Genomic DNA, 27619 nt, shown 5'->3' on the forward strand with positions numbered 1-27619 from the left:
GTCCTGTTTGATTTTTTTTAATGATATCACCTTAATGTTAAGTGTTGCATCAGAAATTTGTTACATTTTACAAATGAAGCAACAGTTGATAAATGAGAGTTGCACCATGCAGCAGAACAAAAGAGCAAATTTTGATTTTATATATATATATATATATATATATATATATATATATATATATATATATATATATATATATATATATATATATACACACACATATATACATATACATATAGTTACACACACACACACACACACACACACACACACACATATATATATATATATATATATATATTCTTTTAGGAGACTGTATTCTTGCTTCAGCTATAGTAAAGCCTCACTGGAAATCTGTGCTATGCTTATGAGGGTTTTAAAAGGAAAAGCTCATATAATGGGGTGATCCTGGGTGACTTATCCAAATCCCTCACTCATCTTCCTTTATTGCTGCTCACTTTGTCCCCTGTGGCCGCTCCACTCATGGTGGGTGAGCAATGCTGGAGAAATCCTCCGTGTACTGCTTGTTAATTTGATCTGCTCAGGTTACGTCTCACGGGGAAAGACAGGTGGTTATCAGGAACACATTTTTGTGTGTGCTCATCTTGAGTGCAAGTTTGATAAAAACCAAAAGTTGATGAATAGAAGTCTCTTATGAGATATTTCAGGTTATAGCATGTGAAGGGCATTCACTCATTCATAGTTAAACAATCAGCCTTGTAAGGAACATAAGAAGGTATTAGAGGAAACTATATTTATGTAAAGTACTGCAAGAAGTATGTTTTGAAGGACACTTAATATTTGCCTTTATTTTTTTATTAACATACTGAGGAAACAAATAATTAAAATGTTGATATAACTCTGTAAGATCTTTTTGAAAACGGTACTTTGTTACACCCTACAATATTAACTCAGAAGTAGCCACATGGTTGAAGGTATACAATGCAGGGTTGTTGGTTAATATTTGTAAATAGGATCGCCAGTGAAAGTTAAAGTAAAAGCTCACCCCAGATTCCCTCTCATTTGGCATTTCACCTCGCTTTATTGGCATTTTTTTTGCAGTTGTCTTTTGGATGCTTGCCACTTACAGTCTGGCACCTGGTCTCTATCTTTTTATAAAGCCCTGTTTGGATCATTTTCATGCTGAACATGTCTGTTTGTGAGGAAGTTGGTTTAAAAGCTGCTGTAAGTGATTTTTCAATCTAAAAAATGGTTATTCCCCGTCGCAATGACCACGCAGAGACACAGAGACATGGAAGACATGGAAACGCTCACAAATCAGAGCAGACTTGGCTTTTTCAGGAGGCGGCTTTGACAGATGGAGCAAAAGTGGAGCGTTTCACAGAAAGGGTGAATGCTGGTTATCTAGCATTTTTTGTGTTTTTTTTTTTTTTTACAATAAAGCATGTAAAAGATAATGTAGCAGAAGCCAAAAAACAAGTATTAACCTGAAAATAAGCATAATAGGCCCCCTTTAATACCAATCATTCCTGTGCCTTCTGTATAGCACTTCCTTTGCCTGTGAACATAATTGAGGCAGCTACAGTATTACACTTGCCAACAAAACATAACTGGAAAAGCAAATTGCTTTCGCATGTTCGCATTACAAAGTAATACGCCAACACACATGACAAGCAATTTCTAGTAACAGGGGTGCAACAGGTGTAATTCTTGTCTCCATTGCTCCATTCTGCTGAACTGTGGTGGGCCCTTAAATCTGACAATGTGTGGCCTCCTTTAATGGGCAACTGCAAGTCAGATCCCCAAAGATTAAACATTCATTTTGCTGATGGCAAATGGTTTGAGATGACAAAGACATAGACATAGCTAATGTTCTGAGCCTGATTGTTATGTTTGTGTAATTAGACTTTTGCAGGCATTTATCAGCATGAGATGGTGTTTCTTTGTATCTCATTATATGCTGTAATTTCATGAATTAATCATTTTTGCAACATATCTGCCGCATCCAATTACAGTGTTCTTTGCATGACCAGTGTTCAATTTTTCATCATGACATATCTCTTACTCAACTTTTCCATAAATAATCTGCATGATGTTTAATGGCAATTCAGCAGCTAAATAGAGGATAATTGCAATACCTTTATAATATTAATCAGATTTCTCAGGATTGCACTCCCACCTTTAGGGTAAATTATTGCATGCAAATACATGCTTTTAATGTAATGTAATTTTTCAAAAATGTATAATGAAAAAACTTGGAAAAGAACACTTGACCTTTACACACAAGCTACTTCAGTAATAGATTTTTGCCTTCTGAAAAGTACAACTGGTCCACGTTTCCACGAGACAGCAAACATTAAATGAACATGCTGATATGATTGTTAGACATGTTTGACATTGTGATTTATTTTGCATTTGAGATAATTTCATACATTATTTTATGGCATGTTAGAAAACTTATTCTATATCTGCAGAGACATGTTTTGATTTGTTTTATGAGAAAAAAAAGCTATACATGGTGTCATATTGAGCTGTTTGATTATTTGGTGGCTAGTTGATTACAGTTGGGTTCCAGTCAATGGCTAACACCAGTCCATCATGTAATGTGTTAAAGGTTCAAAATGTTGACCTCATCATCAGAAATAACAGATACTGCGCTGCACTGTAGTAGTAGAGGAGTAAATAAAGAATGTTTCACTTTTAATGACATTCAAAAAATAAAGCAATGCGCTGCTGTAATGTTAGCAATACCGCAAGTGGCAAAAATGGGTTCCTTTTTTTATTGGTAAATTCCTATATATGTCATCATAATACTGGAGGTCAAGGATACTTAACTTGCTTTACCTGGGGGCCACTTTTGCAAAATGACAGGAGACCAGGGGCCAGTTAATAAACAAGCATTAATAATGTTTTATCAGAATATATAATAAATGAATTACCTGTTTTCAACTTTTTAGATGTTTACTGCCCTTAGTAATCTTAACCAACAGGCAACTCCACACAGATCAGGTGTATGCAGGAGTTTTTCCAGGATTTGAGGACATTTGGAGGTCAGCCTAGACCTGGGTGTCTGGGAGATTCTCCGCTGGCACTATTTCTTTTAATAAAGAAGCACTATTATTATGCTTTTTTATGCACTCTGGAACCCAATTTACATTCAAAGTACAAACAACTACTACAACTAAAAGAACTACTACAAATACTACTACTAATACTAATAATAAAAATAATGATAATAATTTATAATGATAAAAACAAAACCATATTTTTATATACTATAATTATATGCCTCTAGGCACCCTATTGCAGGCAAGATTTGGCCCACGTGCTGTAAATGATTACCACTGGTGTCAACTCACTCTCACTCCCAACTCGTCAAATACCGATGTCTGGTCAGTGGACCTCTGCATTAGACACCAACGCAGAGTCAACCTTTAGAGGCTGTATGAGATACACCGGGCAGTAGCTGCTGTAAGTACTGTAGTATAAAGAACAACAAAGTCTGCATAAGGCAGGTAGAGGTGGAGGTGGATGGGAAACACGAACTCTGGACTTTCACCCGGGCACTCCCTGTTCATGTCCCGTGTGAAACCTTAAGTTCGATAAGTTACTTTCATAATGGCATAGCGAGCTAGTATGTGTAGCAGACTATCCTAGTGACGTTATATTACATTAGTAACAAATGCACTTAATTTAAGCCAAACCATGTTTTTGTTTCAATGTAAAAAATAAAAAATAAAAAACTAGCTTTGCTGCCTAAAACTCAGGAAGTACAATTAAAAGCAATGTTTTTTTTTTACCTACTTTCTACTAGAAAAAAAAAGTATGCAGCTAAGGTTTATTAAAAAAAACAATGCATCTTACCATCGTTGACATACACTATCTCTGAATGTCCAAAACAGACACAGTAGGCGTACCTTGCACAGCATATTTTGTTGCCCGGGCCATTGACCAAGCGTCTGTATATGTGTATATGAGGTTACATGATAAATGGCTCCAAATCAATGTTTTGAATTGGGCAAATGCCAACAGCAAACATGGGTTAAAGTGAAGGTTAACAACAAGCAAAAGAGGACAAAAAGTAAAAAAAACTGAAGTTTCTATTTGGGGGTTTAAATCAGACCAAGAGACATTGAATGTTACTTAATGACCTCTCTACAAACTTGACTATATTCACTCGAGCTTACATGTGGAACAATGTTATCTTTAGCCCAGAATAAAATGCAAACATTACTGCAGAAGATGTCCCTTCAAGAAAAATTCTAATTTAAATGTAACCCCCAAACTAGTAAGCTTAATTAATTCATCTTAACTCTGCCCCACACAAACAAAAAATGACTCTGCTCAGTTTCTGCCTCAGTGAGTGTGTGTGTTTGTGAGCTTGAGTTAGAGTGTGTGTATGCCAGGGCATGCAAATGTCAGTGTGCGTGTCTCACTGCTTGTGTGTATGTGTTGTCTTATAAAAGAGGCTTTTATTTATAAGAGGTATTTTAGAGCCGGATCCAAGGATTTCTCTGAGGGAAGATGACTAGCCACGTCTAAGATGATAGAACTGTTTGTGTGTAAATAAATCAGTAAAGGTCAAAAACTCCTCCACTCCAGAACCACAATTAGAGCTAGTCCTGAACTATGAGGTCCCCTGAGTAGCAGGGCATTGTGCCACTGACCCTCGCCCCCCTGTTTCCCACCAGCAGAGTGTCAGAAAACCAAGCCGAGAGAAACTGAGTGGGAGGCAGATTCAATGGGATGCTCTCACGCTGTTTACCATTTTTCATAGAGCACAGCGGCAGACTGGGAGTGATGCTGACATATGCAGCGGGATTCTCGTCTGCTTTTAGAGCTTCGCTGACACATCCTGTATATGAGTCATGCATTGCCTGATAGTTACTTTATGGAGTTTAGCGCGTACTCTGGGGTTATTAGATGTGAAATCTATTCAATATTTAAAAACCCTCTACAGCACACCAGGATTTGGCTGACAAATATGTTAGTGATGAATAATTTAAGAGGGAACAATTTACAAAGACTAGCCACAGCAGAGGTTATGATAGCATCCCTGTGATATGAAAGTGAGAAAGACAGCGGGGCAGCAGGTGTGCAAGGGTGCTCATGTGAAATTGTCTGCGGACACGCTTAAAAATATATACTTATACATATGCATGTGTGCAAAAAAATGTCTTATAGTGTCCCATGGGGCATCAAGGGCACAAAGGCATTGCTGTTTGCTGTGAAGGCAATGTCATAATGTGCCTGTATTACACAACAGTGATAGGACATTTTGTTTATGAATAAATATTGATGAAAGCTGAAAGCCTGGTACTGCTTTTTTTATGTTTCATTTTCAGTTTTTGTATTTCTTATGAAGTGGGACGATAAGACTGCTTCAAACGGGGCAGTCGTTGTTTATGATACAGTGATGATGCAGCAAAAATGTTTTTCAAGGTGAAATGCATATTAGAAAATATTGTTTATAACGGCAGGGGGGATGCTCTGCCAGATAGACACTGCTAACTCGTAAAATCTATATTTGTCTCATTACAAGCCAAGATATGTTGCTTGTTAAAGTTTACTGTAAAACAAATGATGGAGGAAGTCATGGGCTGGTAGATTTATGAGAGCGGGAGACAGAGACACAGGAAAGAGAGAAAGATTCCCTAATCTCTTATTTTATGTCATTGATTTATTCACACATGGAAATGAGGGCAAAACAGTATTTCATCAGAATGATTAAAACTCAAGAGGAAGATTGAGCCCCTGTGTCCTAGTCTTTGCATATTCATTTTGTTTCACGTTGAAAGAATAATTACACATTGATTATCCATGTCCAGCACCAAGGGCTAATCGTTACTTTGTGAAAGAAAAGGGGAAATCTCTGGATGCACTCTGTGGTATCCACAGACCCCGAAAGACAATTGTGTCCTTATCACGACACGATGGTTTGTGATTCATTACATGTTGAAGATGGTAATGATGATTTTCTAATTAATATTCAGTGATGATTAATTGTTAGATTCACTTTCCACATAGGAAAGCTTTTAAAAGTCCGGTGTGTAGAATTTAGTGGCATCTAGCAGTGAGGTTTCAGATTGTAGCCAACTGAAATTTATATGCCCCAATATCCTACACACTGGACCTTTAAAGTTCCCAACTGGACTCATTTTAAAGTATGTAAAACTACAAATCAATATATTGATGTTTTGTTTACATTGTTGTCCCACATAACTAGAATTACCAACTACTGGTTGTATGCCTCCTCAGTCCAGTCAAGTTGCACTTAAGGGGCGATCACACCGAGACGCATCGCGTCAGGCAAGACTGCTCCAAAAACGCCTTGGAAATGAATGTAGAAAAACAGCTGGGAGCGTCTGGAGCAGGGCTGCATGCGCATACTGCATGCATGTGACCAAACGTGACACTGATGAGCGATGCGACTTCATGCCTTAAGGGGAAAAGTTGAAATTATTTAAACTTTTATGCACGCCCCAAAAGGCGACAGAAAAACGCATCATACAGCTGCGATAGAGAAGTGCAAGTGGACATTAGTGCCAAATTTAAAGAAATTCCCTGAACATGTTCATGGAATATCACGTTCACGAGAGAGGGATGTACAGATGGATGGACAGACGGACAGACAACCTTTGAGCATTATAACTCTAGCCTTGGCTAAAAAGAATAAGATTAAAAAAAAAAAAAAAATGAATATCGGAGCAAAACATATCTACTCTTTATCCCTTAATAAGAAATTCTGTAGGCTATTTGGCCTCCGCCCCATCCATCACAGATACCTGCAGTAGGCTGCTTTCTGTGGCGCTGGCACAGCGGTAAATAAAGTGTGGAGATAGGTCTGGCTATGTGAGGCAGATGAAAGAGCAGTTAGCATCAAGATGGCGAGTGTTAATGCTACTGGAAACATCAGATATATGTCTGAGCATTAGTCAGACCCAGACTCAGATGAGGAGTCCGTTGTGCACAAAAAGCAGCAATACCAGACGTATCAGAATAGTAAGTATAGTTATCGTCTTTTCTTTGTTCATGTTGTTTGTTACTTTGTAGGCTAACTGGCAGCAGCTGACAGCTTAAGTGGTTATGAAACATGCATTAATATTTGCTACAAGGTTACAGTGAGTTTATATTCTTCCGATTTACATCCAAAAATGACAAGTCCGCTCTGCGAGAGGTTTCAGGTTTCTTTGTCAGTGTTGTGTCGAAGTGTGTCCCATATCAATTTGCTATCTAATTTGTGATATACCAGAGAGAAATGCACAGACCATCTCCCCTCAGTAGAGGAATAGGAAAACACCTCTCTTAAATAAAATCATATGAAAAAAATAGGAGAAATGGGAAGGAAGTAAAAAAACAAAAAAAGAAATAAAATATGTAAATTCATAAAGCAGCATTTACTGTTTTTAGCCTGGATATGCATTTCACCATCTGTTAGGCGAGGTGAGCCATGCAGCAATGGAAACAGTACGCTGATGTAAAATGCAAACTTCTGACACTGGTCACACTTCAGGCATTTGCAATTAAAAAGTTGTTTATCACAGCCCCCAGTCATTGTATTGAAAAGCATAGCAATGAGCTGCAGAGCTTTAATCAGACTTAGGCAGTACTAAGAATTAAAGCATCCGGGTGAAAGATGATAGCTGCTTTTTACTATTAGCTTTATGACACCCGCTGTGCCCCACTGAATAATTAAAAGCTTTATTAATTACTTTGAAACAGTTCATTCCATCAACCTTATGGGAAAGATTTCACCGATGATGTTATTTAGGATGATTCGGGTCACAGACATCAACAGAAGATGACAAAGAAAGCTCAGTGATTTTGAGAGCCTATGCTTTTTTATGTTCAAAGAGTGTGTACAGTGAAGGTGTAAGGCGCATTAAATTTAAAAAGTTAAAGGAATGGTGCAACAGTTTTGCTTTCTGGAAGAAGTGTTTAAAGAGTAAATTGATAGCCTTGTATATAATCCTCAGATACATGGGTAAGAGCTGGTTAGCCCGGCTTAGTATAAAGACAGAAAGCGAGCCAAAACAGCTCACCTGGCTGTGTCTAAGGAGAACAAACTCCAATAAATAGTCTGTCTCATAACCCTTTGAAATATAGATCACTCTCACCAAAAAAAACAACCAAATTGTTCAGCTGTGCAAGCAGCTTATTACTACCCATATTTATGTTTATTGTAAGGCAGTACCCTCCAGATGCTACAATAATTATTACAGGAGGAAAGAAGGAAGTGACTTGGTATAGCATAAAAAGCCAGTGTCTGCGTAATGTTGTACAAATATTAGAAGAAGAAATGGGTCAAACAAACGAGACTTTTACCTGGGAGAGGTGTTTAAGTCACTATGTTGACACTGACTGATAACAGTGTAGCCTAGTATGTTTATATGTTTAGCATGCTAAGCTAGTGAGGTTTGTGACATGACTGACCTGATGTGTCATATGTGACGTACCTCTACAATGTGTAACACAAAAACAAAAGTACTTATTTTAAGCCAAACCATGTTTTTTTCAACCTAACTATATAGCGTCATGGCCCTAAACATAACCACAAAGTTTTAGAGCAGAACTGCAGGCGCTTCATGACGTTAAGGGCGTGTTTAAAATTGTAAGCAACAGTAATATTTCGTTTTGAGGCAACTCATCCAAGACATTTCGGAAAAATCTGCGTAAATAAGCCTACTTTGTCATTAAGGTATGAGAGACTGTTGTGTAAAAACTGCAACAGTGGCACTTTAGTTTTGTTTTGTACATATTTAACAAATGAGATAAAACATGTTAATTAATCAGTGTTAGAGGTGGCACATTTTGTAACTGTTAGGAAAACCAGGCTGTTTTCCTGCCTCCAGTCTCTATACTAAGTTCGGCTAATAAGCTCCTGACTGCTTATATTGAAAAGACAGATATGAGAGTGCCTAATATATCAAATCAGCTAAAATATAATATATAAAAAAACTATTGCATTAGCTTTCACACTGTTTGACCCAAATATTCTGTAATGATTAACAATGTCGCCTTTTATATTATTTTGTGTGTGTGTTTTGGGTTTTGTTTTTTGTTTTTTTTGTCTTTTGCTCTTTCCAAACTTATCAGTGTACCCTAGATCTTTATGTAAAACTCTGACTTGAGGCGTACTTGGTCTAGCTCTCTTTTGTCAAGGACACATATGTCATCTGATGTGTGTGTGTGTGTGTGTGTGTGTAGAAGAGCTATGCAAAAGTCACTTGATTGCTTTCTTATTGTTTAAGTCCCTCCATTTGAGGTTCTCTATTTTTAGTCCATGTCTTTGCCTCCTTACTTTGTCATGACACTCAGCAGGGGTTTTCTCTCAGCCAATATTCTTCATTACCTCTCTTCTCCTCCTGCTGTTTTTACCCTCCAGATATCTCTTTTTCTTCTTACCTGCCACTCCCTTGTATCCCAAACCTGCACTCATACAACAGAGCGACTTAACATGCATGTCATTTACAACTGAAACTCCTCACAAACCGAAAATCAAATCATCTGTCACCAACTTTAATTTTTTTAGAAACATGTAATTTCCTATAATTTAGGGCTGTAATTGGACAGTGTCATTACTGCAACATGGTGTGGGGAAAAATGAAAAGTGTTCTACTTTTCAGTCACATGAGAAAAAAACAACAAAGCCAAGCTGTGCACCAAGTGACTTAAGAAAAAATATTAAATAAACCTCAGTTATCGTTGATGCTGTGACTTGTGTTTGCAATGCATTTCAGCAGCAAATGTCTGCACATATGGTCATACTTCACGCTGTTACGGATGTGTTAAAAACGCAGTGGCACTTTTCCTGCAGCAGAAAGCATAGTGATCTTTCATGACATAAGAAATGTTTGTTAAGCGTTCTGAGCAGACATTTGGAGCCTACAGCAGCCTTTCATTGTGCTTACATCTGTATTTGTTGAATACCAAATGAATGCATTTTGTGTGAAGAATCAAGATGCAGGTTTACGTAACAAAAGAAGCATATCTAAAGAAAAAATTCCGCTTTGCTTTCGGTTCAAGCAGCATCTGTTATAGATGCATAAATATCAAGATTGTTCTGCCTTTTCTCTAGTTGTCAGAGGAGAATGTCAAAACTGCAATGAAATGCGCTACAAAGGTTAGAGTCACAGAAAGCACTTAGCCACACATGAAAACACGCACACACACACACACACACAAACACACACAGACACACAAACATTCCTCTGCTATATTTAATTCATGCTGACTGAACAGACTGTCCAAATGATGCTGCACTTTGTTTATTTATGTGTCCTTTGACAGAAAAAGAACAAAACTGGATGTGACACAGTTGCAGCTCTTTCATCTACAGTCAGATAATACCAGATGTTGCAGGTTGTGGTTATGCGCCATATGTCCAACTGCAAGTTTTTATCTTCTCTACCTTGTCCATAATGCATTCCCTCTACAATTCTACCACAATGCAGCAGTCGCATTCGGGTTGCTACTTTAAGGTTCAGTGTTTAAGATTGAGGGGATATATTTGCAGACATTGAATTTCATATAATAGCTATGTTTTCTTGAGTGTTAAGTTACCTGAAAATAAGAACTGTTGTGTTCTTGTTACCTCAGAATGAACTGTTTATATCTACATACTGAGCGGATTCTCTTCAACAGAGTTTACCATGTTGCACTGTCATGTTTTCACAGTAACCCTGATTGGACAAACCAAATACCGGCTTTAGAGAGGGCCTTTTCATGCCAGCCGTCTGAGATAACAATTCCTATATGACTAGCCATTACTGTCCATTTTTTATCGGTTTTAATCACCTGAGATCCTTACGCCACTTCCCACACAAAAGTTGTTATTGATAAAACAAACGCAACACTGTGTACATTTGTAGGGAAACTCTGACCCATACACACAAACTTTTTGGAAATAGAGGACATTGTTGACGCAGATGGTGAGGTGGTGAACTGAAGCCAGATAATAGAAATTAAGTGTAAAAGGCATTTACATGTACAGCCTGTTCTCATTCCAAACATGTAAAATAGCACTGCTTTGTCAGTGCTTTTGGGATAAGAGTAGGACACCAAAAGGCATCTTTCACATGCTCATGAAACGCTGTTGAACGGCATCATGTAAAAACTTGGTCGGACAGAACCTGCCACAATCGGCCGATGCTCGCACAGTCTGCATAACTTGAGAACAAGGCCGGATGGAACCTGTTGGGTGTGCATGAAACACAGCAAGATGGGGTCAGGTTGAAACGCTGCTGGTAACGACACAATTTAAGGACCTCAAAGGTGCCTATAGGGCTGGCAGCAGATAAGGTGGATGGGTCGAACAAACCTGGACTTTGATGCGGGAGTCTGGTGTTCGCCTCCAATTTGAATGTGGTTTTTTTCTACACCTACTCATGTGCCTCCTTCCCCTAAATCCTAAACTATTTGACTTTGTCGCCTAATCCCGAACCAGCATGTGTTGACTTCCCACTGTTGGTTGTCATGTTCTGTTATTGCCTAAATATAACCACGTGCAGCGTTATCTTACCACATGCAGTTGTTGACACATATGTAAAGAGAACGTAAAGAGCAGACGCAGAAGGATACCTAAAACATAATATTTAGACACTTAAATCCACTGCAGAGCTGCAATATGTGATGATTTAGGATGAGAACAAGTTAAAATATAACGATGTCTTTCACAAATTTAATTTTGCCTCATATTACGCATTATTAATGGAACACATTTTTCATATACTTTAATCAGGCAGTGTTATTTGTGCTTGTGTGCTAGTGAACCATAAATTATCTACAAGCACCTTTCGGTTGTAAAAATTGTAAGCCCGGGTAAATCTCACATCAAATTCCGCTCATTATTTCAAACTCCTTAAACACTGAAGGAAACCAAACCCTGAGTTCATGCTTGGCTCATGAAAGAAGTTTCAGGTGGTTGCAGTCTGAAATCCTCACCGCTAGATGCCACTAAATCCAACACACTGCTCCTTTAAAGCAGATTTAAGTATTCAAGTACAACACAAAGTTCTGACTAATATTGAAGCATTTGAAAAGTAAATGTCAAAACGTCTACACGCACACAAAATCTGAAAAGCTGACAGAGCTTCAGTATGGACAAGCTTCTTCTCACAGGCCACTCACAATGTTACTCATAATGGGTTTAGGCCGTCTGGTGACAACTTAGCTGATGGATGAGGTGATTATATCGCTCTTTTGCTTCACTCGAGGACAGTCCCCAGTTCCTAATTGGTAAGAGAGCAGACGACAAGGGAAGAGACATCTCCCTCTCTTTCTCTCCTCTTCCCTCCCCCTCCCTCCCCCTTCCTCACTACTTCCCCAGTTCCCAGTCATTTAACTAATCTTGTTTTATCCCCTTGTCGACAGGCGCAGGACTCAGGCGGTAAAATGGAGTGCAGTAGAGATAACTTGCATGGCAGGGCCGCAGTAATTTAATGGGAACAGATGTTTCCCCTGCTAGAGTGACAGCAGATCCTTCTCCAGCTCCCTGAAGGGAGGAGCAGACACATTACAGATGGTTGTTGTGCCTGTGGTCATCATTACTAGGGCCCAGGTTTGGACTGGCCTCCAATCGTGTTGGAGATATGAAAGCCATGATGGACAAGAAGAGCCCCACATAAAAATGACTTAAAAGGCCTTTGGCTCCAAGCTTGAAACAGAAGCGGTGATGCAAAAGTGTGAGAAGCAGAGGGAGCAAGAGAAAGAGGTGCGGAAACACTGTGTGTGTGTGTGTGTGTGTGTGTATGTGTTTTTTTTAGAGTGTCCTTCTGCAGTCCATGAACTCATTTCTCTGTGTTTGTGCTGTGTGGGTATTTCTGTATTCGTGTGTGAGAGTATGTGTTAGCATCTGAGACACAGTCTGTACGATCTCATCACTGGAGATGGCCTCCACAGACAGTGAGGCAGCAGATACTGATTGACCCAGGCACTGCACAACAAACAGGCAACAACAAAAAGCATTAACACTCCCATAGAGGGAGACAGAAGTGCCTGAAATATATTCCTCTATGCCTTTTCCCTCTCTGTCTCTCCGCAGTCAAAAGACGAATCCGTCTCTATAACCTGCTCAAATTGAATTCTTCCCTTTTGTGTCATGCAGAAACGAGAAAACATTTCATCAAGTCTTTGCTTTTGCATCTTGCCTGTAATTTGAGTTGTCAGCTATGCTCCATGGGTCAACACCACGTCACAGTTTTCTGTCTGTAGCACTGCAATTCATAGTTACCCCATTCACTATGTTAAGAGAAATATCAAGGTTATTAAAGCAGCTAACATTTGAAATGTTTCTTTTCTCAGTTTCATTTGCAGTTCTCCAATAATTATCCAATTCCTTTAATACTGAAAAGGTCTGAGCAATGAAATTCAAGCACAATGCAAGACTATAAACAGGAACGAATCAAAGTGAAGTGTATTTTATAGTGATTCTGAGACAACACACTAGAAAATACATGATTTAAAACAGTTGTATTGTTATTTATTTGATAAACATGATAGAAGTGGATCGGACTTAAAACCTCGTTTAGCAAGTACAAAAAGATCATTGTACTGTAAATCCTGTGGCTCCTGGTGAGGATACCAGTTCCAAATCAAAACATCCACTTGATATTTGAGCTCTTTGTTTTGATAGTCCTGCCAGTTCATTCTGCACTGATATTTCCCGGTGATTGCACATCCGAACAGTTCCAGCGGAAGGTAATCCATTCAAGTAAACAATGATTTTGCCAATCACTCCCTCCCCGTGCCTCCATCCCCAACCTCTCAGCAGAAATTCATTTTATGATACAATCTAACCACATTGTACAAACGGAGACTGGGGATTTTATTGGTATGTGCTATAAAAGCTGTGTATTTCCCATGTGTGTATTTTGTCTTGTGTTTCTTACAGTACGAGTTAACGGTCCAGCAACCAAATCATACAGGCCAATAGTTCTCATTGGGTTTCAAAGTGTTAAGAGAACTCTAGAGAAATCCTTTTTTTCTTTTTGCATCTTGTAAGGCTTATATGTCAGTCATCCATGATATGACATCTGTTTAACTGCTTTGTTTGGCTTCAGTTTATTCATTTTCCTACTTGCATCCATGTTCAAACTGAACCCACATTCTAGTGTAAATATACATGACCGTGATCATTATTTATTCACCACACTGGCCATTAGATGAAGCCATATTTCAGCATACGAGCAGGCATCTAAGAAAATAATTTGCTAGAGGGAGCTGTTTTTCCAGAGAATGGTGAGAATGGAGCTGAAAGACGAGCACAATGGGACCTCCATAAACTTCCACTAACAACTGACACAACCACTGTCAAAAAGCAGCGCCATACTGACTGTACAGTATGTTCTCGCTCCGAGCTCCCCAATAAGCGAATAAGCAATTTATGTGCATATTAAATGCAAGATCACTCCTGGTTTTGGGAAAGAAAAGCTGTCATATTCGTAAGAGGATGTGCCAATTGGAAAGGTCACAACTGTCTATAGAGAACAAATGAGGCCGGTAATCGTTTTTCCTGCCAGGCTTCTACAGGCACATAAAAGACCAGGTGCTTGTCTGAATCTTGATGATCCCCTCTAAGTGAAATCATTGACGCGCATCCAGCTCAATTAAGCAGCTACTATGGTGAGCAAGGAATGATCACATCTCTGTAGTAGACAGTGAGAAAAGTCACACTGTGCGATGACAGCGTCATGAGCACAAGTTAAATTACTGGTTATGATTGGTTGTAATGCAGCTGATGACTCTGTAAGGAATTGGAGAGTCATGAGAACTCTTTAAATCCAGTTTCAAAACAGTTATTTTCACCCCCCAAAAAAGCCAGTAGACAAAGTGCCACTAATAGTAACTATACCTCTGTGAGAACTCAAGAGCTGTTAAAACGCTGTGTACTGTTACACCTCAAGGTCGTGTGTGGCACTGGGTGAGGAGGATTACAGGCTCTAATGGACAGTGCTCGACTTTAATGAAGAGCCCTGATGAGGAGACAGATTGGTCCCCATCGACAGATCAGCTGCTGCCATTTCCATTTTCATGGGTGCACAGATGCATCACGGGTGAAATTTCATGGCTGATTGCTGATCTCTGTGGACTGAATGCCTTTGCATATACAGTATATATATGTGTGTGTATGTATATCACAAGGGCAGGTCCAGATGTTGTAAACATTCAGGGCTTGGCTTAAACCTTAGGGGGTCTGGGGGCTTGCCAGAGATTTTTCACCAGCTAGTAAGTGGCAACCTCCGAGGCTGAAAAATGAACTGAATGCCAAAAAGTGCCAAAAACTGTAGTTCCTCTAACAACCACTTGAGGCTGCCTCCAAAACAGAGCAAATCCCCATAGATACCCATGTTAAAACGCCCTAATTTTTAGCAGAAATAAATATGCTTTCTGCCTGGTACAAAAAAGCAGTTTTGGTCTCTGTATTTTATGTAATCTATAACATCCATAACTGTACAGACAGTGAATTTTTATATAACCTGCTAATCCTGCCACCAAAAAAAAAAATACACAGAATACACACCTATACACAAAATTTGCAGTCTCAAAGCAACTAAATCCCAAACACTGGGCCCTTAAAACCATTTCATAACAATCTGGGATCATATATATATATATATATATATATATATATATATATGTGTGTGTGTGTGTGTGTGTGTGTGTGTGTGTGTGTGTGTGTGTGTATATATATATATATATATATATATATATATATTCCTTTTTTAATGTTTGAAATAAAGTCAACAACTATAAACATTTTTTTAGGGATTGCATAGATGTGAGGAAACATCTGTGACTTGAGCCCCAAAAGCCGCCCCCTGCTACGCCCCTGGTATAAATGTTTCCACAGATTTGGTGTTTTACAGGCAGCTTAGACTGATCCATTTCAGATACAGTTGAGAGTTAAGCCTGATTTGTCTCATTGAGATCTTTGCGCCTGAGTTTTCACACTCCTCCACATCTTGAAACATTCAGAAACACAATATACTGTAAATGGATTTCAGGATGTAATTCAGGCGGCCTTGCACACATATGGCTTATATGAAGAGTAATCAAAAGGCTGTTAGCACTTCCTGATTAGAAAAAAATCTTCTGACACAGCTTTTTTTTTGCAGTCTGCGGCGCAACCAACAACATGAATTGGATTGTGGTTGAGTCCGTGATACTTAATCATTTTCTTATCAGTGGCTGCTGTCAGAGCCCCTCTAAGGAATGACCCCAAAAGAAAGAGGAGAAATGAAGGACGGAGGGCACCTCATGCTAGCCTGTTGTCTCTTTTGAGCTCAGTGACACACCTGCTTATTGACACCGGTGCTTTATTCCACCTGAAATCCCCTCCTGATACCCACTCTGTGAAGGTTAATGGAGGATAAAGCATTTTGTCATAAAGCACACAGCAGCACCTTTTCTCTCGCTCTGGAATTAGAGCCAACAGGCAGAACAGAAGAAAAATTTATATTGCAGCCAGCGGTCACTAGTGAACAACTTGTCATCATGGCCTATTTCGGAACGATATACCCGCTAGTGCCAAACTGTGGATGCTTCAAGTACAAGGGCACAGCTTAAGATGTGTAGTGTGGGTTTATCATTAGTTGCAGGCAGGATACCTCTGCTCGGTGAGCATTAATAAATCAGCGTAATCAATCAACGCATTGTAGAAGAAATGAAAAACATAGAAACTGTCTTATTAAATGCCAAAATCCACTTGAGAAAATCTCACTCTCAGGTGTGATAAAATGAAGTGATGAAGGTCAGATTGGGTTGTTTTTCAGCACAGAAGTCTATTTGACATGCAGGTAGAAAACATTTTCCCCACTAAAGGTCTCTAGGGCCTTGAGGAAGTGAATGTACCCAAAACATAGTGCGTCATTGTCCATCCATGAAATGCCCTTAGCTAAAATCCTCAGTGCTTTTTTTTCCCACTGTGAAAACACTGTGAAGTTTTAATACTATCTCGAAAAAAAAGTATTGAGTTACCGCAGACCAAAGCAATCAGGTACAGTATTGATACACCAAGGCCTCTTGTCAGTTTGAATTGATGTTTGAATATTGCACAAAGCATTTACGATTTAAACCACAAATGACAACAATACAATAATTGTTGTAACACTGATTTGGACAAAGATGCTCTAAGAGTATGCTGCATTTAAAAGATATTTTCTAAGAGTTTCTTAACTTCAGCTGGGCGAGCAAATCACATGATTCACTCACAATGCATTTTGGTTTACTAGAGCTGAGCATGATGGCTGGAGCCCTTTCTGACTTCAATATGGAGTGAAATAATTCAATTATATGATAAGGTGAATTAGGTAAATAATTATGTCGTTGTTGCCCACACACACTCTTACAGTGAACTTCACGAACCACAAGCAGTGTGCAGCATTCGTACATGTTTATGCGTATTTATAGAGCAACACTGCCCCCAGCTGAAATGTGGTAAGTGCTACTGGTGCAACATGGAGTGCATGCTGCAGAAACAAGAACACAAAAACAAGCTGTGCATAACAGACCAAAAGACAAAACTTTAAAATTCAGATTTATGCAGCAACATGGTCCAAAAAATGTCAGTTTTAAATAATTCAAAGGTAAAGCGCAGATGACTGGACTCTTTCAGTTTTGAAACTGAAAACATGCCAAAACACTGAAGTGGTGTCTGAGTTTCAGCTGATAACTTACAACCAACGATACAGAAATGCAATAAATGGACTAGAAAGACACAGAAATCATGTTCACTGATTGTGAAGAAGTATAATTTTTCCAATCACCTTCAATGCTGCATGTTTTGGAGTCACAATAAATGGCTGCAATTTAGTTTTTTTGTGTCTGACAGCACAAGCATTTCATTGCTTCAGTGCAAACTACAGCCGACTACACCACAATGATGATGAAGTTATGTCTCTTGAATCATGTTTGTCATCACAAAACACTGCGTAACCTTTACAACATAACATAGTCATCAGAATCCAATACAAGCATACTCGTATTCACAGACATGATAAAAGAGATTTTTTCTTGCTGAACCTGTATAACTGACACATGATTTATTATCACTATCTTGTCATCTGTGGTCTAAGTTCTACAAGAAAAAAATCTTATGGTCCTGAATATATATATATATATATATATATATATATATATATATATATACACCTCAGTTCACCAAAAAATATATTGTGTATTTTCCCACAGATGTTAATAGTCTGTTGAAAAGTTGATGAAATGTGTGCAAAATTAAGGCGATAGAGTCCAAGCACATTTTGTTTTCAGTAATGCATGTTGCTATGTTATTGTTAACACATGTTTATGACTAATAATTGTATAACTCCTCACAGTTTTCTATTAATCACGAGCATTTTGCTATATCCTGAGTATTGTGATGACATATATTGTTTTTAACTTTGTTCAACTGCAAGTTATGTCTCCAATGGTAAAGATTTGGTTTTACCTAATAAGATAAGACAATTTGCAGTCTGTTAATCTCAATTCAATCATTTGATTTGCAGCAAATGTATCTAGTGGGCTGAAAAGGCAAATCGATTTTATTGTATCTATCAAGAGTTAAATTTATATTATTAATATTAATAACAGAAAATCAAGAATTGGTATCAATACAACATTGCCATGCAAAAATATTGTGATACTATGCAGTATATATTTTTCCCCAAGCCCAGCTATAGTACTAAGTCACAGTAGGCCTATAGGCTACTATGCTGCAGCTACAGCAAACGTCAGTACCAAAACATTAACAGTCAGACCACTGGATGCCAAAACAGTTACAAATATTTAAACACAGGCTATATGCACACTTAGACTCAATATTTTTCAACACATACTCAAAAACTACAATGCAGTCCCATAAAAATACAGCAAACAAGAAGCAGGCCTTTGTTTGTTTGTGTGTGTCATTCGAAATAAAAACAAGCAGCAAAATCACAGCAAAGACAGAAAAACCAACCAGGTATACAGGCCTATACCTTCTCAACCCACCCAAACAAGTGGAGACTGTCTTACCTCACATCCGCATGAAGCCAGGCAGCAGCTCAGCAGGCTGGATATCAGTATCCACAGCAGCCTTTGGCCTTTCAGCACCGAAAAGTTCACACAATCTGACGCTTTTAGCAACTTGCACTAACAATATTTCGCGTTTTAGCTCGTAACTTTTCCGCAACACACGTTTCGTTTCAGCTCCTCTCTTCTGTCTTCTCGCCACTTTTGCGTATTAGCCCAAAACTTCCGACAGGTTTAAACTCTTAAAGATGAAAACAGCAGAGCCAATCAGATTTCAACAAAGACGAGGACTGGTCCAATTTGGAAAGGGGAGGCTCGTATCCCCCCTCAATTTTAAAGTAGATTGGTCCAGTCTGACAGGCAGGTAGCAGGTTATGATACAGACTGGAAAAACAGTCGTTTGTTTGTTTGTTTGTTTGTTTGTTTGTTTTTTAAAGGACCTGTTACCATTTCCAGGTGTTTTGAGTGTTGGAGGAATTATCCAGATCCTTTTCATACGTAAAAGTACTATTACCATACTGTGAAAATACTCTGTTACTAGTAAAAGTCCAGTATTGGAAATAGGCCTAAGGCTATAAAATTAACAGTGAAGCGCTGTAAAATCATGACATCATAAAACTGTAAAAATAAAAACAATGAAACAGTGTTCAACTTCCAGTCATATTTTGTAAAGCACTGAAACAAACAAAACTGTTAATTTTAAAGTAAGAATATGATGAAATAACATTTCTTTGCAGAATTTACAGATTACTGTAGTTTTTTACAGAAAGACAGCATATTACATTTTACAAATTCATGTTTTGTTTTACAGATAAATGTGGATTTTACAATGGATTTTAAAACATCGGAGTGTTACACTCGGATGTTCCTTAAAACTTGAACTTTCTATTGATGTTCATGCTAAAAAATGAATAACAAAATGTTATTTTACCTGCAATAAAAGCTAGGTTTTTGAAATTGGAGGAAAAATAATAATGATTTTCTAATGTGTATATTTCCAAGTATTAATTCAATTAGAGTTTTAAGTTTAAGTTTTATTTTTGTTGACCAAATGGACAGTGTCCAGTGTACAGTTTAAAAATGTCATTTTCAAATTGTTAAACTTACGGGTTGTTCTGTAAAGTTGTTTACATCTTCACTGTATAATTTTGGTTAAAGTTATTGTGGCAACCGCAGCTGCCACTTCTTTTCCGTAAAAACAACAGAATTTTTTTACAGCATGCACTTAATGTATCAAAAGTAAAAGTAAGCTACTCAGTGTAGAAAATTTGACAAAAAAATCCAAAAATATTCAAAAAGAATTAGAAAAGACTTATATGTCCATCAAAAAAAGACAATTAAATTTTGACAATTGATAAATTGATTAAGTGGCTAATTATTTCAGCTTTACTTGTTTAATCTGTTAGTTAAATTTATAATGAAGCATCATAGCCTATTTTCTTAACTCTTCTTATGGTTTTATATGCAGAAAAGTAACTGAAGTTTTCAGATAAATGAAAAGAAGTAAAAATGTACACTATTTCCCTCTGAAAAGTTGTGTAGTTGTGTAGAAGTATAAAATGGCATTAAAAGAGTAGACTCAAGTAAAGTACAAGACTCAAGTAAAGTACAAGAAGCCTCAAGCCTCAAATTGGTGGCATATGTAAGTACAGTACTTGAGTAAGCCTAAAGTTACTTCATTTTGACACAGTCAGTGACTGTGGGAATTTCAACAGATCAGAACTCAAGAAAATAATAAAAATAAAGAAGAAAAAATAAAGTTCCTTATGACATGACTTCCATCAAGGTTGTGGATGAATCTGTTGCACCTATTTTCACTATTCATTTAACAACAAATCATTGTAGATGATTAATACAATTTCTTAATAAAGCTATTTTTTTCATGTTGGTTTGAATTTTGAATGTCACACGCACACACAAACACAAAAATTGATTTACTCCATTAGCTCAATGTAGCTTCCACAAGAGGTCAGCAAAAACAGCCCAGTTACTTAATGATTTGTTTGCATGTCTCTGTGAGGTCAATAAAAACCACAAAGGATTTTTCAATATAGCCTACTGCATTCAAAGCACATTTGTTTATCACATTTTCCAACTTTAGTAAACAATGCCCCCGAAATGTATTTTTAGGCTATTCAACAACCTCTGCAGATTTGAAATTTGCCTGTGTGGCTGCACATCCTGGAACTGAGGAGCTTAAACACAGCTGCCCTTTCACAAAAAAAGCACTCAAGTTTTTCCTCCGGAGGTCATATTTCTGACTCATGAGTCACACATGTAAATGCCACTTGCGCACAAGCATTTACTGTTTACAAATGTGATTTCAGACACTAGCTGTAATGCAGCAGAATAAAGACATACATGCAAATGGCATGGACATTTTAAAAATTCAACAAAGTCTATAAAGAAAATGTTTTACATACTCTCCAATAATGCCAAACTTACACCCAGACCTTATATATATATATATATATATATATATATATATATATATATATATATATATATATATATATATATATATATATATATATATATATATATATATATATATATATATTCTTTCTTTAAATTGTCACCATGGCCTTAATGTATAAAATTGTGACCTTATTTTACCTTTTGCTCATCCTATTTCCAACTTTTTGTGAGTACCCGAAGGCAGCATGACAGGTCCATCATTGCCAGTAGATGGCCCTACTCACATAAATAGTCTAAAAGTGTTTAAAAGAAAATTGGCCATTTCTTTTTATTTTACTGTAAATGTCCATGTGATTTTGTGATGTCCTGACCCAAGGCACTCTGAACCACAGCGTGTATCTTTCATTTATATAAATTACAATGAAATGATCTATGGAGCTCCTAGTTGACTAAGGCTAAAAAAAACACAGAGACAAAAGTCTGTTTGTCAGAAAATATGCCACAAGACATGTAGGTTTGTACCATCACAAGACATGTGATGGTACAATATCATAGAGTTTGATAAGGTCAGTGTGAATGTATAATGTAAACCCCCAAAGGAACACTGCAGTAACAATACAGCTAAAAGCATCTCCTAATGTATTGAATAAATGTCACATGCTAAAATGTCAGCCGTAAAACTATCACAAGGGAGGAAAAACAAGAGCCCTTTTTTATGTACAGGATTGCCCTTTATCGTCCAGTGATGCAGGAATGTGAGGGGATGCTGAGTGTCCACCTGATACACTGCTTTACGCCCGGGGGAGGGTCTCCAGTCTCCACTCTGGCTGCCATAACACGGCGCAGCTCAGGCAGGCAGGCTGGCGGGGGGAAGCGCATCCTCAGAGAGATCTGCAGGAAACATGATCAACAGAGAGACATAAATTCATCTCCGACCACATGATTTCACAACTCCATGTGTTTTGTGTGATCCTCCAAAGGACATAGCGCACAAGAGGCAGGCGTCCGTGCGGGGAAAAACAAGCCGACATCATCAGCCACTGCGCCGCCGTGTGAGGCGAGGTCATCGCGAGTAACCAAGGTAAGAGGGGGAAAAAACAGCAGTGAAAACCAGCCGGGCTACTTTTCCATCTGCGTATTTATGCGTAAACACCAACTGTTTTCTGTTTTGTGCACCCTGTCTCGTTTCTGAAAGCTCTCCCAGGCGGTCTATGTATTAGCCTCCGTGTATCTCTCATATTATTAGACCACACTGCATTCAGAGCTGAAAATGCTTTAGCAACAACACATCTCCAGAGAAAAACAGCATGCAGGCCACAGGGACTGGACGTGATATTTCGTCTGCCAGTCCTGTAGACATCATGCAATACAGTGAATATGGGTTAGTGGAGCAAATCCACACACCCTGCGACCACCAGCATGTCCCATGTGATGGTTTTCTCCACTAGCAATATTAATAATAATAATAGAATAATCTCGGAGATTGTTGATTTCATATCGAAAATGCGATTAGATGTTATGGGGAAGGGGCGCACTGGATATGATGCATTCTCACTGGTCTAGACAGTAATATGCAAAGGGGCGAGTACACGTAGTACACATGTAGCAGGCCTGTGCATTCATCATACTGGGAGATGGAGCTTGCACAACATGTGCTGTTTTCTGATATTACTCCAGAGCAGGGGTGTCAAACTCATTTTTAGTTCAGGGGCCACATACAGCCCAATTTGATGTCAAGTGGGCCGCACCAGTAAAACCATTAGATATTTTACAGTGTGACAAACTTTGATACAGTAAAAATGCTTGATTTACAGTATGGGTTTGCGTTGTGCTGAACTCGGATATTTGGGTTATTGTCTGGAATTGTGGAGCATAGATTTTTATAATACATCAGATTTGAAGTCATTTCAAGATAGAAATGCAGAGCTTTCACTCAGGAATATTTCTAAATTCATACCATTAAAATGCTTGATTTTGTGTCTGTATATAGTCAGAGATGTCCTCAACTGAAAAAAAAATCTGTTAATGTCAGGAATTATCCATTTAATTTTTATTTCCAGCCACCCAAAAAATCAAACAATTAAGACAATTTTCTCACTTTTTAATTTACTGGAGATAAAATCGTTGGGGCTCTACTATTAATGACTTATTTAAAATTTCAAACTATGCAAAGTCATCCAAAGTACAGGATTGGACCCTTTGGCGGGCTGATTCTGGCTTGTATGCCGTATGATTGACACCCCTGCTCAAGAGAAGAACAATGTTAGTTCCTTTTATTTTGATGCAAAGGTATATTTAGGTCATTTTTTTGTTTCAAAATAAGATATTTACCATTTCACACATTGTTACAGTTTCCCCACATTTGCAGCATTTCCATGATGGCACTAATTACAATAACCGCCATTTCCATGGCTTTAATTGGTTAGTGCAGACTCTAATCTCAATATGCTAATAATGTGACAATGAGATGTCATTATTGTTGCAGTATGGGAAACTGTTGGAAATGCCATGTGTTCACATGTGAATTATAAATGCCCCTCACTCACCACAACCTCATTCACAATAACTTCACCTTCAGCTCCATCCCTGATTAAATGGCCTAATAAAAGCGGATGCTAATTTTAGAATTACCTCAAACTCCTCGTCTGTGGTCTGAATATTGGGCTCCATCGCCCACATCTTTTTCACCTTGGGAATACACGAACTATAGTTAGACACATACTAATTTAAAGATTAATTTCTTGATGATGACTTTTAAGTATCCTAAGGTGAGAGTGATGCTGATGCTTGAAATGCTTGAAACACTGGCCTGTTTTAAAGCTTAGCTGTGAGTAGTATGAATGGGAGGTTTATATAAACTTTGACACATGAATGCCTGACATTGATATGACAACAGCCTGTGCAGAAAGACATGAGTCACTGTTGAGTCAGCATGATCTGCCTCTCTCTTAAAATGATGTCCATCTGCTTGAGGGATAATTCAGAGGTTGCCATAAAGCTCTATCAGATAAAGGTGATAAAAAACTTAATTCAGTGCTTCAGGTATGACATTAATATTCAGTTAACACTTGGACTGAAAGAAAAATGGAGAAAGAGCAGATGGGGATAGATGAGGGTGTGGAGGTGGAAGATAACCAACAACTAATATCGGTGTCTATGTGACCGCTATAAAAGTTGAGGAATTTTACATATAATTAGGTGTAAGTCTAATAATGACCTGTGAAATGCAGTATCTTAATTTCAAATACAAAACCACAGGAAGGCATTGGAATCCATTATTCTGTCCTAGAGTTTTGTATTTAAAAAGATGAGTAACACTTCTCTTTTTTAATCATGTTTGAGTGCACTCATGATGAAGCTGTTTTTGAGAGTTTATCCTTCATGCTGAAATATTTAAAGGAGACCTATTATGCTCATTTTCAAATTCATACTTGTACTTTTGGCTTCTACTGGAACATGTTCACCTGATTTAATGGTCAGAAACATTTTCCTCATACTGTGTCTACCTCTATCTAACCTCTGTCTGAAACGCTCTGTTTTAGCACCTGTCTCTTTAAGACTTCCCCCCCAAAAAAGCCCAGTCTGCCCTGATTGGTTAGCGTTTCAGATTCTTTCATATCTCAGCATCTCTACACACATGATCTGAACCAAGATTATGTGTTTTCTTGTCGTTAAAATGTAGCTACATGTATATCAGTGTACTTGAAGCTGTGTAAAATGGTACTTTCTATGAAAAATCATCAATAAAATCATCAAAACTAAAACCTTCACAACCAGACATGTTTCTGCAGTAACATGGTCCAAAATCAGAGAGAAATAACTTCAGCAACCAAGATTGCATTTCCCTTACTGTAGAAGTGTAGGCACCATGCCTGGAGCAGATGACCATATAGTCAGAAATAAGTCACAAGCTACAACAGCTTGAAATAAAAAAAAAAACATTGATATCAGAGTATACAGAACAGCCTAAAGCATGAGGGTTTTGCTCACTGGGATTACTTTTACATATGTTTACCTCATTATTTGAAACTTTGGCTACGTTTAAAATAAACATCCAGCACTGTATCATTATACATATGATAACATGAAAAAGAGGTCCCCTTCAAGCCAGAGAGGATTTGTACAGTGTGTTAAAGCCTTTATCTAACCTGAACTATATTTTCACCTTTTATTGTCTTAATTATACTCTTTTATTGTGGCTGGCACATCCAGTCATGTCAGATAATCAGCGGTTAATTTAGAGGTATAAATGTTTCATTAGGTGCCTGTGTAATCATCCTTCATAATCTGCAGATCTCAACTGTGATGACTTTTGTGACTGTTGGCTTCTTCGTTTCCTGTCTGATTTCTACTGATTATCATCGAAATAAGAGATATGGTCATCGAATGAATTTGTCCACAGGATTTTACTGTGTGTATATGTGACCTCATAGCCTTGTGAAACACTGCAATGGTGCAGCCTTGAATGAAAATGACTGTGTTCCTCATATATGCAACTGGATGTAGGCCAGGAAGGCTCTGTTCTGTTTCAGTCTTCAGGCACAACATTCATCCATACACATTTTGTTAAAGAACCGCCCTCTGCATCATCACGGCCCAAATTTTAAAAAGTTTCTTTTTTTGCATTTACCCTCTGATTCAAGTCTTGTTTATCATGTTTCATTAATACGCAGCATCTATTTGAAGCGCAGCTGCTCGCTCTGCCAGGTCAGTGTTTCATAAGTAAACCCTGACTTATGGTGTAACTTACTGTGAGAACAGGAAGTGCTTGTGCTGTCAATCTGCTGACAGCTGGAGCTCTAATAAAGAGGGAAGAAACTGACTGTTCATTTTAATAAAAGTGCTACTGCACTTAAACACAAAGAGCTGTTCCATTAGGTACGAAAGACTCACAAAATGCAGCTGCAAGGTCAGACTGAAGCCGCAAAATAGTTTAGAATATTATTCCCAACAATGTCTTTAGATCATATATTCAAGTATGTAACAGACATGATGGGACTGCTGTAGCTGTGTTTCACAGTTCTAAAGTTTAATCCACTTACACAGGACTCTAGTGAAAGGAACAAACTTGGTTGAGCTGCAGTAGAAGAGTAGATGAGTGGTGAAATTGTAATTGCAATGATTATTATCTCTTGTCCCTAGCTTCACCTATACTGTGCCCCAGAAGTGTCATTTTCAGAGTCCTCAAACTTGAAGCTGGAGATTATTCTACTCATTCTCTGATATGAAGGCATAAAAATAATATTTCTCAGCTATTTCCCTCGGCAATAGCCACTTATTTTAAAGTGTGGGTGTTCCAGGCTCAGGCTGTGACATGCTCAGTAAACCAGCCACTTTAGGTGCAGGACTCTTGTGAGTAGGAGTTATACAAAGTCTCAACGTGGCAGATTTTCACTTGAACACTTAAAAGTGTCTCTTAATGTCATTTGCAAAAGAATTGTCTTTGTCTCGTGCTTCTAAAAGCAGTAGTTTGTCTTGTCCACACATGTACTCAACAGGCAACCTCACAGATTGAATCAAATTTACAAACCTACTCATCACAGTCTGAACTTGTGCACAAGTATAAAATAAAAGGTTCCAGCCTGACTGACAAAACACACAGTGCTTCTCAGAGTCAAGGATGCTTCCTTGATAAGACCTTCCAAGTCCTTGCAGGTCAGGTCCTACAGAGGCCAGGCAAGACTCCTTAGCATTCAAAGGACACATAATGAACCAGCAAGCCAGCTAACCAATGCAGTGACAACTTCAGTAAGCCTACTTCAACAGGTATCTAGCTGATTGTTAATAGAAATTTAAACTGGCATTACCGAGTTTTGCTTTACTTTGATGGAACACATTAATGGTAACAAGAAATTTACAAGGACACTGGATATACCTAACATTTAAATGCACATTTCACCATCAGTATTGCTGTTGCTTCACTCGTGTTCTGCACCATTTTTCAAGGACAAGCACAGCCAAAAAACAGCAATGCATCAGTGTCCTTGTGGATCTAATATGAGCGAAGACACATCAGTTGGATTGCCTATTTCTGGCCGTAAAAAATGATTTTGGGGGATTGCTGAGGCAAAATATCTGAGAGTTTACTAGCATATTTGCCATGTTTTTTTTAAATCTCGGGGCAAGACAATGCATCATACGCATAGGATTGTTGGTGCTTTAAGAGAGCTAAGGATACACACAGGGATCCTTTAACATTCTGTTAATGAAGGACTCAGCCGTTGGTAGAATG

The 27619-nt window shown here is 38.1% G+C and overlaps 2 protein-coding genes across 2 annotated transcripts in view; one reads left to right on the forward strand and one right to left on the reverse strand.

The window, feature by feature from the left end:
- The window catches only part of insyn2ab (inhibitory synaptic factor 2Ab), a 98010-nt gene extending 78763 nt beyond the window's left edge, over positions 1-19247 (reverse strand). Inside the window, exon 1 of the mRNA XM_088086754.1 lies at positions 18973-19247. The gene's annotated coding sequence lies outside the window, so the exon portion shown is untranslated. The remainder of the gene's footprint in view (positions 1-18972) is intronic.
- Positions 19248-22192: 2945 nt separating this feature from the next.
- The window catches only part of LOC121954751 (receptor-type tyrosine-protein phosphatase epsilon-like), a 32494-nt gene continuing 27067 nt past the window's right edge, over positions 22193-27619 (forward strand). The window contains exon 1 of the mRNA XM_042502444.2: positions 22193-22468. The gene's annotated coding sequence lies outside the window, so the exon portion shown is untranslated. The remainder of the gene's footprint in view (positions 22469-27619) is intronic.

The sequence above is a fragment of the Plectropomus leopardus genome, chromosome 13, assembly GCF_026936395.1.
Source record: "Plectropomus leopardus strain MGB_pleo_1.0 chromosome 13, ASM2693639v1, whole genome shotgun sequence".
Lineage (NCBI taxonomy): Eukaryota > Metazoa > Chordata > Actinopteri > Perciformes > Serranidae > Plectropomus > Plectropomus leopardus.